Source organism: Muscardinus avellanarius (genome assembly GCF_963383645.1).
Source record: "Muscardinus avellanarius genome assembly, chromosome: 16".
Taxonomy (NCBI): domain Eukaryota; kingdom Metazoa; phylum Chordata; class Mammalia; order Rodentia; family Gliridae; genus Muscardinus; species Muscardinus avellanarius.
Window position 1 is genome coordinate 44,456,741 of NC_137802.1, and position 17,763 is coordinate 44,474,503.

A 17,763-nucleotide genomic window follows, 5' to 3' on the forward strand; every position below is an offset into this window, starting at 1 on the left:
ATTCCCTGCCGTGGATAACAGGGTTCCATTTCACAGAGGCTCGGTGGGAAGACTTAGGGTCACCAAGTCTTATTAATCCTCCTCCTCTTCCTCTCCTCTCATTTTTCTCCTTCTTCTTTTTTGGTGCTGGGGATTGAATCCAGGGAATTGAGTCCTACCCCTGAACTACACCCCCAGCTCTATTTTAGTTTTTATTTTGAAATAGGGTCTCACTAAGTAGCTGAGAGCCTCCTTATGTTGTTGAGGCTGGCCTCAAAATGGATTCACTGTCTCCTAAGTACTGGAATTATAGGTGTGTGCAATCAAACCTGGCTCCTACTGCTATTTTTAAAAAATGGTACTGGGGAGTGAATCAAGAGGCATTCTACCTTTGAGCTACATTCCCAGCCCGATTTTATTTCTTACTTGAAAAAGGGTCTCACAAGGTTGATGAGAGTCTCACTACTTGCTGAGGCTGTCCTCGAACCTTAGATCCTCCTGTCTCAGCCTTCCAAGTACTGGGATTACAGAGGTGCACCATCACGCCGGGCTCCTACTGCCTTTTGATTGAGTTCTTGGCTTCTTGTTTTAACTCTCTTCCAGGGGTCCATCTTCCCCATCTACCTCAGGAGTATAACACAAATTAAATCATACCCCTCCTCTGCTGAAATACCACCAATAACTCTCCCTTTCTCACACAAGAAAGTCCAATTCCTTGAGACTTTCCGATTTGCTGTTCCAGCCCGTTGCCCACTGCTTCCTGCTCTGGAACCTGTGGGTCAATTTCTGTTCCTAAAATTAGTCGTTCTTTTTCCTTGTCCACATTTTGCATATTCTATCCCCTCTACAAAGATTGCTCTCCCCAGTGAATCTCACCTGACTGAGCTCCTACTTGGCCTTCAAGACCCACCTAAACTAGCACATCCCCTGTAACTCACAGGAAGTCAGCTGGCCTGGCCAGCCAACATTTTTTTTTTCAGTACTGGGGACGGAATCCACATTTTGTCTCTGAGCGACACCCCCAGCCCTATATTTTAGTCTTTTTATTTTTGAAACAGGGTCTCACTGAGTTGCAAAGGGCCTCACTAAGAAGCTGAGGCTGTCCATGAACCGTGATCCTCCTGTCTCAGCCTCCCGAATGCTGGGATTACAAGCATGCGCCACCACGCCCGGCTTGGGCTCATAGGTCTTCAACCTGAGAAGTCCAGATTGGGCAGCCACATCGGTGAGGGCCTCACGCCACTTCAGCTCATAGAAGGAAGTGAAGACAAGCAGGTGTGTGCAAAAGAGCGCAAAGGGAACCAGGTGCGGTGGTGCACACCTGAAATCCCAGTACGTGGGATGTGGAGACAGGAGGATTGCAGATTCAAGGAGAGCCTCAACAAAACTCTCAGTAACCTCGCAAGACCCTGTTTAAAAACAATTTTTAAAAAGGGGGCTGGGGGAGCATGTCAAAGGTTCAATCCCCAGTACCGCACACACACATACAGGGTGGTGGGAATGAAGGTACATGCCTATAATCCCAGTACTTGGGAGACTGAGATAGAAGCATCACAAGTTTGAGGCCATCCTCAGCAAATCAGCAAGGCTGTTTCAAAATAAAAAAGGGCGGAGCCGGATGTGGTGGCACACACTTGTAATCCCAGCATTGGGAGGCTAAGACCGGAGGATTGCAGTGCGGGTTTGCGGACAGCCTCAGCTACTTAATGAGGCCCTTTGCAACTCAGTGAGACCCTGTTTCAAAAAAAAAAAAAAGACCAAAAAAATAAAAATAAAAATAGGGCTGGGAGTGTAGCTCAGAGGAACAATGCTCCTGGGTTCCATCCCCAGTACTGCAAAATAAAAAGGGCTGGAGGTATAGCTGAGAGATAGAATCCCCCTGGGTTCAGTCCCCAGTACGGGGGTGGGAAGGGCAAGGTGGCAAAAGGGGCCAAGTTCCTCTATGGCTGATGGGGGGCCATGGGGAGAAGGAATCCCTTCCTGAGGCTCCACCTCCACCTCCCAGCCCTACCACAGCAAGGAATTAAGGCTCCAACACGTGAACCACAGCAGCTCCTTATCACTGCCCCTTTGTGCCTGGCACCATGGGAGATGGTCACGCTGGGGGCCCTGCAGTTCCTGAGGATGTCAAAGCACCTCACAGGCCAAGGCCGGCCGAGAGCCTGAGCGTGTGAGAGTGGCGGGCGCCGCAAGCTCCGTCTCCTTGAACACGTCACTCACCCTCTCCGTCTCTCAATTTTGCTCGTCTCTAAAGCTGTCGTGACTATTGCTCCTGCCTGAACGTTGTTGGGGATGAAATAGGTTACTTATCCGAAAGCAGGTGAGGCAGGTCCTCTCACATATAAGCCTCGGTACACGTCAACTTAATGAGTGTGATTACTAGACTTCTGTAAATGTTTTTTGGGTGAATGAGTAAGAACCTACAGAGCTGAACACAGCGACTTTGTACCCTTAAGGACATTCAGCATGAGAGTCCCTCTGCCAAGATCGTCAAGTCGGCCCATGTAGCCCGTTGCCTGGATTCCTAGTACCTTGTTCATTGGTAATAGTTCACCAGTTCTTAAACCCGGGCAACAAATGTTTGGTTGAGGAAAAATGACGGGGTGCTAGGTTATCCTACTTGTGAGATGCAAGAAGGAAAAAGATTCATTCCTAAGTTTCCTAGTTACCTTTGAGAAAGATGTGAACCTATGATTATTCTGCTGCTAAACTAGGAAGGACCAGATGGCGAGGGAACCCAGCCTGGGGATATCCCTGAAATGGAAACAAGTTTCTGCATCCAAAAAACTTTAAAGACAAAGAAATCCCAATAATCTATGGTCCTATTACTTACTATTTTTAAGTTCCTGATATATCTTTGAGTCTTCATGATCTATAACTTGGAAATAACTCCTACCTCACATGGCTGTCAGGAGGCTGAAATGAGATTAAATTAAATGATTTACATGAAATTATTTCCATAATATAAAACACTGTGGTCATAGGTATGTACTAACTCAGCAGCTGAATCAAATTTGAAATTTATGCTATGCCTAGATCTAATAAAAATTTCACCTCCTAAGCAAGAATAACACTTTTTTCTTTCTCTTTCTTTTTTTTTGGTACTGGAGGACATTCTACCTCTGAACTACAATCCCCAGGCCTCTGTATTTTTTATTTTGAAACAGGGTCTCACTAAGTTGCTGAGGGCCTCCATAAATTGCTGAGTCTACCCTCAAACCTGCAATCCCCTTGTCTCTATATCCCAAGTCGGGGATCATAGGTGTGTGTGTGGCCATGCCTGGCAGAATTAGACGATTTTTAAGAAAAAATTAGCCCAAGAATTTTGAATCAAAGAGAAAGTCAAAGAGCCAGGACAGGCACTAAAAGATGGATTATTCAGAGGTTTAGATCCACTTTGAGGATGAGATTTTGGGGTGAGGGAAAAGAACATAATCTGCCCCCATGAGGACTCAGGCAGGATAATCTGTCTCACCCTGATGAAGTGAACGTACCCATCAAAGACCGGGATCAGGCAGCGGGCAGGCACTTGGCAGAGAAATGCAGGGCGCATGCTCTGTGCGCCACAGATTTTCAGTAGGTGGCTGAAAGACACTCGGGGTAGGATTGTGTAACCGAGTTGTGGGGAAGGAGAATAGTGGCCTATTGTTGGAGACTTGATAAACAAATTGAGAGCACTCTTGGGGGTGGGGGCCTCAAGTTCTAAGACAGCTTAATGATCCATCTCAGGTCTTCTCTTGGGAGCGAGTCACCGTCCATTATATTAACCCAGTTCAGCGTTCGTTCATTGCCCCGTGCACGTGACACAGCGGCTGAGATACCACCTGCCTGAGCTGCTCTGGAGATAAAGCCTCGGGCATCCACAATGGGGAACGAAGCCAGCCAGCCTCATCAATCACCCCCGGGCAGGCCAGCGGCTAGACTCCCCTTCATTTCTCAGGTTCCGGGTTTGCATAACTAGCACCTGACGGAGGTAAATGTCCTCCCCGGTCGATGACAATGCTGCGGTGGGTGGAGGTGGACAGCTGCCAGAGCCGCCCAGGTTGTTCGGAGCAGCAGCCATGCCGGTTAGGAGGAGCCTGGCTTTTTGCAGGAGCTTAGCATTAATGAGGTTAGAAACCGGTGGCCTGTAAAGCAGAGCCAACTGCAGTCATGTCAGAGACGGAAATAAGAAACTGCTGGGAGAAATGGAGCCCGAATTTCAGTGCTGGGTGGGCTGCAGAAGCCGTGTGGAGATACTGAGCAAATCCTTCAGCCTCCGGGAGTCTCAGTTTCCTTGTCTGTAAAACGGTGGTGACACACCAGTTCCCCTTCCCCTGACACGGTAACAGTCCACACACTGAGAGCTTAGGGCGTGTTCTTGGCACTATTCCAAGGCCATTGTGCATAGCCATTAGTTCTATAACCAGCAACCACCCCTCTCCCCAGATGAGATAACTAAGGCATGGGGAAGCTGAGAAATTTGCCCAAAGCCACACACTGCCTTAGAGCCTGGACTTGAGCCTAGGGAGCTGGTCCAGGCTTCCCTGGGTGATGATGATGGTGGTGATGATGGTGGTGGTGGTGATGATGGTGGTGGGGATGATGGTGGTGGGGATGATGGTGGTTTTCTTTTCAGTGCTGGGACTGGAACCCAGGGCCTCGCACACCCTTGTCCCTAGAGTTTGTTTCAAACCACTATGGTTCATCTCCTCCATCAGCAGTAAATGCTTTCCCAAAACAACTGGGCTCATTCCTTCAGTAGTGACTGACATGTCCCAGTGTCACCCCACCCAAGGTGTGTTTGTCATTTTGTCATTGCTAGGTGTGTGTGCGCGCGCGCACGTGTGTGTGTGTGTGTGTGTGTGTGTGTGTGTGTGTGTGTGTGTTATGTCTTTGTTACTAGGAACTGAACCCAGGGATGCTCTACCACGGATCTACATCCTCAGCCTCCTGCGTTGCTAGGTATGTGCCACTGTACCCGGCTTGTTGTTACAGCCTTAATTCAGGAAAGGGAGGGGGAGTACTATGTACCAAGTACTTAATGTCAGTTCTTACAAGCCATGCAAAATGGGAAGCTGAGTCTTAAGAACTAAAATAATTCTCTGCAACCATGAAGCTCATGCCCCAAAGAGCTGGCATTTGAGCTGGGGACCCTTTGATTCCAATTTTTTTTAGTGTTGGGCTTCTGAGACTTTGAAAAGCCAGTTGTTGTGACAGTTAAGAGATAGGTTGTAGCTGAGCATGGCAGCACACACCTTTAATCCCAACTAACTGGGAAGCTGAGACAGGAGAATTGCAAGTTCAAGGCCAGCCTGGGCAACTTAGTGAGACCCTGTTTCAAAAATGAAAAAATAAAAAGGGCTGAGGATGTAGCTCAGTGGTAGAGCACTTGCCTAGCATGTGCTGGGTTCAATCAACAGTACTGGGGAAAAATTAGAATGGGGCTCTAGAACATGGGTTCCTAGCTGTGTGACCTTTGCCTCTTTGGGCTTTGGTGTGCTCACCTGGGAAATGGAGATGACAGTGATATCCACCTGATGAGGCTATGATGAGGTACACACTGTTAACACAAGCAAAGCATAGACCAATGGTGCAGGTTTGCTCCCCATGGTCATTAAAGCAACAGCTTTAGCCCAGAGACAAAAGCAATGTATTTAACTCAGAGTGTGCTTTGTTTAGGGGGATGTGACCCCCAGAAAGCAGAGTCACATGGTGGTGGGCATCCTTTTGGAAAGATCAGAGCAGGGAGCCAGCAGTAAAGAAGCATGAGGGGTGTGTGTGTGTGTGTGTGTGTGTGAGAGAGAGAGAGAGAGAGAGAGAGAGAGAGAGAGAGAGAGAGAGTAGCCAGACACATAAATGGGAGAGCGTTGGGTTGGATCAGGGATGACAGTCGGGGCCCAGAGTTGGACAGCAGATGGCTGCCCTTTCTGGCATCTCATACAAGATTCAGAGGGTCTGAGAGTGTCAGAGGAAGGATACCCGGGCAATTGAGAGAGGGTGTGAGAAGGATGTGGTAGCAGGCAGTAGAGTCAGAGGGGAAGTGACTGCTGGTGGGTGAGGTCAGGGAAGAGAGGAGAGGGTAGCTGATGGGGCTGCTGTCAGCTAGCTCAGCTCCTGAGCCACCACCATGAGTGTTTGCATGGGAGGCTGGTAACAGGAGACTCCTAAGTTATTGCAGACAGAACTGGGCAAGGACTGTTGGAAGGAGAGCCCGGCACTCACCTTGGCCACAAGGTTAAAGGAGGCCTCGGAGCCCAACACTGAGATAAATAGTATTGTTTTGTTTTGTGTGTATGTCACTGGGGATGGAACCCAGGGGCATTCTACTTCTGAACTTCGCCCCCAGTCCTATTTTATTTTGAAACCGGGTCTCACTAACTTGTGAAGGGTCTCGCTAAGTTGTTGGGGCTGGCTACCAACCTGCGATTCTCCTGCCTCAGCCTCCCAAGTACTGAGATTACAAGCACTCACCACCACCACCACCCGTTGAGAGAAACAATATTCTATTTATTTATTTGTTTGTTTGTTTGTTTGTTTGTTTGTTTATTTATTTATTTATTTTTTAGTGATTCTGGGGATTGAACCCAGGGGCATTCTCCCAGCCAGATTTTTTACTCTTTATTTTGAAACAGGCTCTCACTATGTTATAGAGGGCCTCACTAAGTAGCTAAGGCTGGCTGCGAACCTGTGATTCTCCTGTCTCAGCCTCCCAAGTACTGGGATTACAAGTGTGGGCAATCATACCTGGCTGAGAGAAATAATATTCTAATGCAACATTCTGAAACATCTAAATTAATAAATGAAATGAAAAACAAATAAAAAACCCACAAGAAACAAAGAATCAACATTTCAATAGAGACAGAACCGTAGTACTGTTTTTTCTTTTTTCTTTAGGTTTCAGTTTGCCCCGCAGGTACTGGACATGCGCTTGGTGGTGACTCTAGTTGGCTTTTCAGACACAGAGGTGCAGGCATGCCTTGGGATCCTCAAATCTAACCTTAGCTGGGCATGTGGCTCCAGTAATCTCAGCGTTTCCAGAAGCTGAGGCAGAGTGATGGAAAGTTCAAGTCAAGCCGGGCGTGGTGGCGCACATTTGTAATCCCAGCATTTGGGAGGCTAAGACCCGAGGATCGCGGTTCGCGGACAGCCTCAGCTACTTAGTGAGGCCCTCTGCAACTCAGTGAGACCCTGTTTCAAAAATAAAGAATAAAAAACTGGGCAGGGGGTGTAGCTCGGAGGTCAAATGCCTCTGGGTTCCATGCCCAGAAATAAGTTCAAGTCCAGTCAGGGTCATTTAGCAAGAAGACCCCATTTCAGAACAGAGCTAAAAAGGGCTGGGCATGTAGCTCAGTGGTAGAGGGCCTCTGGGTTCAATCTAGAAGAAGATGATAGATAGATAGACAGACAGACGGATAATATATAGATGATAAAGATAGGCTGGGATGTAGCTCAGTGGTAGAACTTGCCTAGCCCTCACAAAGACCTAGTTATTGCAAAACTAAAACAAAAACCCAAAACTAAACTCACCTGGGTTTTTTTGTGTGTGTGTGTTTTTGGTTTCGTTTTTTGTACTAGGAATTGAACTTGGGGGCATTCTACCTCCAACCCCCCAGCCCTATTTTATTTTTTAAAATTATTATTATTATTATTGTTATTAATTTATTTTGGGGGTGGTACTGGGGATGGAACCCTTCTACCTCCGGGTTATACTACCAGACATATTTTATATTTTTTATTTGGAAACAGGGTCTCTTAAGCCAGTGAGGCTGGCTTCCAACCTGCGCGATCCTCCTGTCTCCACCTCCCAAGTGCGTGCACCACCATGCCAGGCATCTATTATTATTATTATTTTTTTTTTTTTTTTTTTTTTTTGCGGGTCTGGGGATGGAACCCAGGGGCATTCAACCTCCAAGCTACGCCCCCTGCTCTGTTTTTTATTCTTTATTTTGAAACTAGGTCTCACTGAATTAGTTGCACAGGGCCTCAATAAGTAGCTGAGGCTGTCCACAAACCTGGATCCTCCGGTCTCAGCCTCCCAAATGCTGGGATTATAAGCGTGCGCCACCACGCCCGGCTCCTATTTTTTTTTTTTTTTTAATGGAAACAGGGTCTTGTTAGGTTGCTGCAAGTCTCCCTAAGTTGCTAAGGCTGTCTGCAAACCTGAAATCCTCCCGCCAAATTCACGTTCTCAGAGTCCCATACACCCAGTAAATGTAGGATTCAGAGAGTATACCATTTTAGTCTTGAGCACCTTGGTTGCTGATTGGTTGGGGCAAGAGAAGAATAAATTAAGTGATTGGGTATCAGCAGGCGTGAGATTCAGTTGGTGTGCCGAGTTCCAAGCAAAATCAGATATCCAGTTAGCAGCCAGAGTCCAGGGAATACATTTTTCTCAAAGGTTAATGGAATCCATGGGCCAGACTGCCAGCAGCAGACGAAACCGGTCCTCTCCTGCTTGGTGAGGAAGTGTTTTGATGCACTTACATCTGTGACAGCGGCTAATCTCATGATATGACCTGTGGACAGCCAGGATAGGTGGGAACTCGGAGGGCGGAATCATGATATCAGGCAGATATAAGTGGGTGACAGGTCAGAGCAGGGGAGGAGCTGATTAGTGCGGATAAGGTTTGGGGCAGAGTGAGGCTCAAAGTGCAAGCTGCCCTGGGTAGCTGTCGATGCAGGAGATAATATTATTTGGGCAGCCAGAATCTGGGGTTCAGAGACCGAATTGCTGCTCCTGATAGTAGAAGTAACCAGACTGGGGTTTGTTTATTTATTTATTTATTTATTTATTTTTGCGGGTCTGGGGATGGAACCCAGAGGCATTTGACCTCTGAGCTATACCTCCTGCCCAATTTTCTATTCTTTGTTTTGAAACAGAGTCTCACTGAGTTGCAGAGGGTCTCACTAAGTAGCTGAGGCTGTCTGCGAACCGTGATCCTTTTGTCTCAGCCTACAGAATGCTGGGATTACAAGCATGCTCCACCATGCCCGGCTTCAGACTGGGATATCTGATGCTTTATTAATAGTATCTCTTGTAAATCTGGGAGTCAATTTTTTAATTTGGCCAAGCAAGACAAGTCCAACAACCCAAACCCTATCATTTATCGTCACCATGATTTCATAAAAGAACAGCCATCTTATCACCAAAAGTCAAACAGACATAATTTTAGAATAGGTAGTCATTTAAATTGGAAAGGGAGCCGGGCGTGGTGGTGCACACTTGTAATACCAGCATTTGGGAGGCTGAGACAGGAGGATCGCGGTTCATGGACAGCCTCAGCTGCTTAGGCCCTCTGCAACCCAGTGGGACCCTGTTTCAAAGTAAAGAATAAAAAAATAGGGCAGGGGGTGTAGCTCAGAGGTAGAATGCCCCTGAGTTTCATCCCAAGTACTGCAAAAAAAAAAAAAAATTGGAAAGGATAATTTTCTCACTTTCCACCCGATGAACAGAACCCTTGTCACAGAATAGTGCTGGTGGTGCCGGGCGTGGTGGCGCACGCTTGTAATCCCCATGCTTGGGAGGCAGAGACAGGAGGATCGCGCTGGTTCGGAGCCAGCCATGCGTGCTGGCTTAGGAGACCCTGTTTCCAAATAAAAATGTAAAAATAGGTCTGGGAGTGTAGAAGGTAGAAGGTAGAAGGGCTTCCAGGAACCCCAATACCACCAAAAAAAAAAAAAAAAAAAAAAAAAAAAGAATAGTGCTGGTGGGCAGAGCAGAATGCAGGATGCATTCATGCCCAGGGACTCGGGCACCTTGTGGAGCTTGGGTGAAGAACATGGCAAAGAGCCGGGCGTGATGGTGCACACCTGTGATCCCAGTAGGTGAAAGCCCGAGACAGGAGGATCACAGGTTCAATGACAGCCTCAGCAACTTAGCAAGATCCTGTTTTGCAATTAAAGGAACAAAAATGAAAAAAAAGCTGAGGGTGTAGCTTGGGGGTAGAATGTTCCTGGGTTCAGCCTCCAGTACCAAAAGGAAAGAAAAGAACACAGTAGCCAGGTTCGAGGTGTCTGGCCCCGAGCATCAGAGCATCTGTGCTGGCCTGGCCCACTGCCTTCTCCCCTAGCACCTCTGAGGTCCTGCTGGCGATGGTCTTCTCGCTGCCAGCCCGCCCTCCCCCCACTCCATCCCAGAGCCACCTGGGGCCTCTCCACTCGTGTCCTCCTCTTGCTGTTTGGGCTTGACCCTGCTTTCTTCAGCCTGACTTTTGTCACTTCCTAAAGGTGTAGAACTGGATCGTGCCTCTGGCTCCTTCCGGTAGGGATCCTGTCCGATTCCAAGCCCCAGCCTGCCTCCGCCTCGAAGGCTCCTGTGACAGTGGCCCTGCCTGTGGGGAGAGAGGGAGAAGGAAGAGGTTGTCTCAAGTTGAGACACAATCTATAGAATAAATAGGCTCCCAGCAAGGAGCTAAGTGAGATGATAACCCAGACCTGTGTTGGAGTTGTTCTCTTGGGCTTATCTGTAATGCTCATAGCACAAACATTTCCTTTTTTTTTTTTTTTTTTTTTTTTTTTTTTTTTTTTTTTTGTACTGGGGATTGAACCCAGGGGCATTCTACCTCTGAGCCATACCTCTTTTTTTTTTTTTTTTCCCCACCAGGGTCTCACTAGATGAATGAGAGTCTCACGATTTTCTGAGGCTGTCCTTCAAGCCAATCCTCCTGTCTCAACCTCCCAAGTGCTGAAATTACAAGCAGGCGTCACCACACCCAGCTCAGGCTTATTTTTTACTTTGAAACAGAATGTCACACATGGCTGAGAAATTCTCTATGTTGCTGAGGATGGCCTTGAACCAATGATCTTCCTGTCTCAGCCTCCCAAGTACTGGGATTGCGGATGTGCACCACCACTCTTGGCTCCTAATTTTTAAAAAATCTTTTCTTTTCTACCTACCCCTAATGCTTCATGCTCCCTCTTCCTGAAAACACCAACTAGCAAAGTCCTTTGCATTCAGTTGGTGGCTTTAGATGTGAATCCTGCATTCAATACACATTTGTTGATGCTTGCGAAGCGTGGGACAGGCATTTCGAGAGATACTGGGACCAGTGAGATAGGCACCACCCTCAAGGGGATTTCAGCCTCACAGGGAGGCAGACATACACCCAAAGACCGGGAAATAAAGTAGAAAATGCAGATGCTTCAGGAATGCTATGACGGCTGGGCAGAACTGGTTTCTTGGCTCAGCGGAGGGAGGGGCAGCGGAGGGAGCCGGCTGCCCTGCTGGGTTCTCACAGGCTTCTGCCTTCTATGCCTATCAATCCACCTGGTGCTTCTGCTGACCCTCCTCCCGCACTCACCCCAACAAGACAAGGCCTTTCTTTACAGAAAGACGCCTCCTCCTCCCGTGGCGAGCGAAGGCGGCCCTTTGCATGTCCATGTCCTGAATTTATTGGTGCTGTTTTTCCACTCCATTGGACCGGCCTTTTACTTAGTTCCTTGAAGCCCAAGGTTGTTTAAGCACAAGAACACGGGAAAGGAGAAAACCGAAGGAACACTAAACCCTCCAAAAAATATATTTTTTGCGGGGGAGAAGGTACTGGGGATTGAACCCAGAAGCATTCTACCTCCAAGCTATACCCTCAGCCCATTTTTAAAAAATGTTTTGACCGGGCGTGGTGGCGCACGCTTGTAATCCCCGTGCTTGGGAGACAGAGACAGGAGGATCGCTCAGGTTCGAAGCCAGCCGCACGCGCTGGCTTAGGAGACCCTGTTTCCAAATATAAAATGTAAAAATAGGTCTGGGAGTGTAGCCCGGAGGTAGAAGGGCTTCCAGGAACCCCAGTACCACCAAAAAAAAAAAAATGTTTTGAAACAGGCTTTTACTAGGTTGCTGAACGTCTTGCTAAGTTGCTGAGGCTGCCTTGAACTTGCGATCCTCCTGTCTCCACCAAGAAGATAATTTTGAATGAACTGATCTAGTAGTAGTTGCCATGGCGTTTCCCAAGGAGAGAGTCCAGAAATGGATTGGTGAGGAGACCTTTCAGGTTGACAATCTAGATCAGACCCCAAGTAGACCTAACCTGGTCTACTTTATTGATCAATGCCACTAGTGGAGGTCAGGCTCCCTCTGGGGCACGAGGATGCGCCCCAGAGGCTCGTGCTGTTGTCTTTGGTGATGCACCCCCAGCTGCCTGTCCTCTGATCTGCGCCGAGCTTCCAGGGAGAGATTTTCCAAACTCCCACAGGCATCTGGTAGTGGAACCATCACTTCTCTTCTGGTCGGAAGCTGAATGGACATGGGGCAGGCAGGGAACAGGAATGGAATTCCGAATCCAAAGTTCGGAGACCTGAGTCCTCCCCTCAGCTGTACTCCAGAGGGGGGAAATTGCCTAATTTATCTGGGATGATGTTTTCCTGAGTCCAAAAGTCTGTAAAGTTCAATGGATCTATGTATGTTTATTTAGTTTAAATGATTTGATTATAAAGCTAATACATATTCACGGTAAAAAAAAAAAAAAAAGTAAAGATGGGCCCGGCGTGGTGGCGCACGCTTGTAATCCTCACGCTTGGGAGGCGGAGACAGGAGGATCGCATAGGTTTGAAGCCAGCCTTGCTGGCTTAAGAGACCCTGTTTCCAAATAAAATATAAAATAGGTCTGGGAGTATAGCCCAGAGGTAGAAGGGTTCCATCCCCAGTACCACCAAAAATAAATAAATAAATATGGCACAGAACTAGATCAAAAAAGGTCCCTCACCTCCATCACCATCACTTCCAGAAACAACCTCTGGCCATTAGGTAGACAGCTTTCCAGAAACCATGTTCACTCACACAGACACGCCACGAAGCCTACCGCGCTTTTCATACCCATGGTTTCCTTGCTTCCCAAGAGAAGGCTGTCGTGTGTGCGTGTGTGTGCGTGTGTGTGCATGTGTGTGTGTGCGTGTGTGTGTGTGTGTGTGTGTGTGTGTGTGTGTTAGTTACTGGAAACTAAACCCAAGGAGGGTGCTCTATCTCTGATCTACACCACAGCCTCACCCCATTTTTATGTTGAAACAGTGTCTCGTTATGGTACCAAGCACTGGCCTCAAACCCACAGTCCTTTTGTGTCAGCCTTAGTACTGGGATTACAGGGATACACCACCATGCCTGGCTAAGACTCTGTCTTCTGGACATAGTTTATGCTTTTGGCACTAATGAAATGTTTATAAGTATTTTTATTTATCTATTTATTTATTTTGTGGTACTGGGGGTTGAACCCAGGGGCATTCTCTAAGTTACATCCTCAGCACTATTTTTGTGTGTGTAGTATTGGGGAACCCAGGGGAATTCTACCTCCGAGCTATACTCCCAGCCATATTTTATTTTTATTTTGAAACAGGGTCTTGCTAGGTTGATGAGAGTCTCACTATTTGCAGAGGCTGGCCTCAAACTGTGAGCCTCCTGTCTCAGCTTCACAAGTACTGGGATTACAAGCATGAACTACTATGCACAGTTTATGTTTATTTTTTAATTTTTTGCATGATTAGGGATTGAACCCAGAGGCATATTTTTGCCCCTAAGCTATACCCCCAGCCCTTATTTATTTATTTATTTATTTTGTGGGTCTGGGTATGGAACCCAGGGGCATTTGACCTCCAAGCTACACCCTCTGCCCTATTTTTTATTCTTTATTTTTGAAACAGGGTCTAAGTTGCAATGGGCATCACTAATTAGCTGAGGCTGTCAGCGAACTGTGATCCTCTGGTCTCAGTCTCCCGAATGCTGGGATTACAAGCGTGCGCCACCATGCCCAGCTTATTCTTTTTTTTTTTTTTTTTTTTTTGGTACTAGGGATGGAACCCAGAGGTTTTTCTACCTCCGGGCTATACTCCCAGACCTATTTTTAGACTTTATTTGGAAACAGGGTCTCACTAAGTTGCTGAGAGCCTCACTAAGTAGCTGAGGCTGGCTTCGAACCTATTCAATTCTTCTGTCTCAGCCCCCCAAGCGCTGGGATTTACAAGCGTGCGCCACCATGCCTGGCTCAGTTTATTCTTTATCTTTGAAACAGGATCTCACTAAGTTGCAGAGGGACTCATGAAGTGGCTGAGGCTGGCCACGAACCTTCGATATTTCCTCTTCTTCTTCTTCTTCTTCTTCTTCTTCTTCTTCTTCTTCTTCTTCTTCTTCTTCTTCTTCTTCTTCTTCTCCTCCTCCTCCTCCTCCTCCTCCTCCTCCTCCTCCTCCTCCTCCTCCTTCTTCTTCTTCTTCTTCTTCTTTTGGTGGTACTGGGGTTCCTGGAAACCCTTCTACCTCCGGGCTCCACTCCCAAGCGCGAGGATTACAAGCATGCGCCACTACACCCAGCAACCTTGTAATCCCAGCATTTGGGAAGCTGAGACAGGAAGATCATAGTTCACAGATAGCCTCAGCTACTTAGTGAGGCCCTTTGCAACTCAGTGAGAACCTCTTCCAAAATAAAGAATAAAAAATAGGGCTGGAGGTGTAGCTCAGAGGTAGAATGCCTCTGGGTTCCATCCCCAGTACTGCAAAAAAAAAAAAAAAAAGAAAGAAAGTATTTATACCAAATGTGGTGTTGCACACTTGTAATCCTAGTATTTGGGAGGCTGGGACAGGAGAATTGCAGTTTTTTTGAGGCCGGCCTCAAGAATTTAGCAAGATCCTCAGCAATTTAGTGAGAGACTGCTTCAAAAGAAAAAATAAAAAGTGCTGGGGGTATAGTTCGGAGGTAGAATGCCCTGGGTTCAATCCTCAGTACTACACACAAAAAAGTATTCAATTTTTCTAGAAAATTCCAGATATAAGGAAAAGGGGTGAAGTCAAGGGTCAATTATGCATAACCGTTTGGTGACCTTCCACATTCAGAATGTCACCTCGGTAGCTTGAAAGCGGCTATTGTGGTAGTATTTACACCACAGAGATCGGTAAATATTACAAACCAGGCCTCCCTCCTCCCACCCTTTGTCCCAGTCCGGAACTGCCATACCACCGGGCCTGGCAGTGAACCTCATCTGGCTACTTGGGAGGCAGCCAAGCTGCAGCCGTGTCGTTTAGTGGGCTCCGTGGTGTCAAGGAGGCTGGGTTTGTTAGCTATACTCCTCCTGGCAAAAGTTAACAGAACCCTGCGCAGGATCGTGGAACTAGACGCTGGCCCGGCAAAGGGACTTGCAGCTCTGCTCGAAGCGAGCATGCAGCGGCGCCGTGCGCATCATTCCAGCGCTCAGGAGGCTGACAGGAGGATCATGGGGTTGAAGCCAACACTTGGTCACTTAGCAAGACCCTGTTTCAAGACAAAACATAAGGAGGGCTGGGGTGTAGCTTAAAGACAGAATTCCCCTGGGTTCGGTCCCCATTGCCAGCTTTTAACGTCTTGAGCAATGAAGTTACTGCCCCCCCATGAATCATGCCTTGTGTCTACGCCCCTTTATGGTATAATATGGCTGCGGCCCCATCCAGGAATCCAGTCTACTTTGTTACTTCCTTCAACCTAGACTGGACTCATGACCTTTTTTGAGCCAAGGAATGTGGCAGAATTAACAATATGCAAGCCGGGCACAGTGACACATGTCTGTAACCTCAGTCCTTGGGAGGCTGAGACAGGAGGATCGCAGGTTCAAAGTCAGCCTCAGCAATGCAGTGAGACCCTGTTTCAAAATAAATAAAAAGCCGGGCGTGCTGGCGCACGCTTGTAATCCCAGCATTCGGGAGGCTGAGACCGGACGATCGCCGTTTGCGGACAGCCTCAGCTACGTAGTGAGGCCCTCTGCTACTCAGTGAGACCCAGTTTCAAAATAAAAAATAAAAAATAGGGCAGGGGGTGTAGCTCAGAGGTCAAATGTCCCTAGGTTCCATCCCCAGACCTGCAAAAAAAAAAAAAATTATAAAAAGAAAAAAAAGATGAGAGTGTAGCTCAGAGGTAAAATGTTACTGGGTTCAACTTCTAGTATAAAAGAAAGAAGAAAGGAAGGGAGGGAGGGAGGGAGAAATAATGGAGGAACGATGTTCAAGGTTTGGATCCTGGGCCTAAAGGCATCTTCCTTCTCCCGCTATCATCCTCTGGTAATCTAGAAGCCACTTTCACATCTTGACGAAGCCCAGTCAGGCTACTGGAAGACGAGAGGTGCTTGGATCGCTGGCAACCAGTTCCAAGTGCCAGGCACGTGAATGAGGCTATTATGATTTAAGTCTGAAACATCTCCCAAAGGCTCATGAGTTGGAAACCTGGTCCCTAATGCAGCAAGGTCCAGAGGTGAGGCGTGGCTGAGGAGGTGGGTCCCTGGGGGCTGCCTTGAGGACTCTGTCTCTGTCTCTCTGTCTCTGTCTTTCTCTCTCTCTCTCTCTCTCTCTGCTTCCTGGCTGCCAAGAGCTTTCTTTTGCTGTGCCCTCCCGCCATGGTGTCCTGCCTCATCTCAGGCCCAGAGTAATGGAGTTGGCCAAGAAGCACTGAATCCTCTAATGGTGAGCCAAAGCAAGCCTTTCCTCCTCTGAGTTGTCTCTCAGGGAGGTTGGTCACAGTGACACAGAGCTGACATGTTGGACCACAGAGGTCATGCTGGACCCTTCTGCCAAACTCAAGTAGCCAACACACAGAATTGTGAGAAACAACAAGTCATTGTGTCAGCCACTGTGTTTTGCTGTGGTTTGTTACACAGCTGTGACTGACTGTGACAACCTCAGAGTCTAGGCTATGGCAGGTCCTGCTGGGAAAGCTGGCAGCCTCTTCCTGCTACTCCTGTGACCCATCCTGGGCCCCATGGGCTGAGAGCAAACCTCTACTAGAGTTGAAAAGAGGTCAGGATTTGAGGTGTTATTCTTTCCTGGCATTCATGCACGTTCAAAGGAATAAGAGTGAGATTCCAGGTCCTATTTGTGGCTGGGGACCTGCCTATCTGCTTTTCAGAAGCCCCATTTTGGCTGCTTCCATCAGCAGTGTCCAGCTCCAAGGGGAAGGGCAGTGGGGTGGGTCAAATTCAGATGAGGCTGAATAACGCAGAGAAAATTTTGAGAAGACCCCAAGGCACATCTAGCCATCTTTGTAGCCAAACAAAACAAAACCATCCCAAACTCCAAACTGTAACTGGAGGACAACAATGAAATAAACGAGGATCATACTAAGGTTGAAACGTTGGGCCGTGCGTGGCAGTCACGTATCAGACACAGCAGGTGCACAGAGATGGTCAAAGGTCAGGTGGATCCCACAGAGTTCAACCTCTTCTGAGGCCTTTCCTTTGCTCTGAAGATTTCTATTTTCATCTGTTTACCTTGTTAGACTGTAAGTCACTTGAGAGCAGGGATCATAAATGATTCATCTTTATGGCTCTCGAGCCTCACACGCAAAACCCTGGAGGCTGGCACCGCCTCGGCACTTGTCCACAGCTCCTTCAGCTGGACGTTCTCACTGTCCCCTCAACTCCCCCCTCTAGACTGGGGTCCTGGGTGCTTTGGGGATCCCCGGGCACATCCCTGGTGAATGGGGTGGCTCTAGAGACTGTGTCTCCCTCTTTCTGCAATGTTAGCTCTGCTTTATACAGGGGGGGGCAGAGCCAGAGGAAGCGATCCTTTGATTCGCATTGACCCAATAGCCCCTCGCCACCCCCTTCCCAGCCAAAAGCATGCTGCTTGGCACCTGGAGACTCGGTTTTCTTCCTCCAGAAGGAAGGGAGCTAGAGGAGGAGGAATGGGTGGAGGAAAGGAGAGAAGACTGTCTGACACACCTGTCCAGGTTCCCCCATTACCTGTAGAATAAAGTCCAATTCTTTTTCTTTTCTTTTCTTTTTTTTTTTTGGCATGCAGAGCCCCTCCCAGGCGGGCCTCACCCACAACTGTGGCCTTATCCCCGCCTTTCCTCCTGCTGCCCT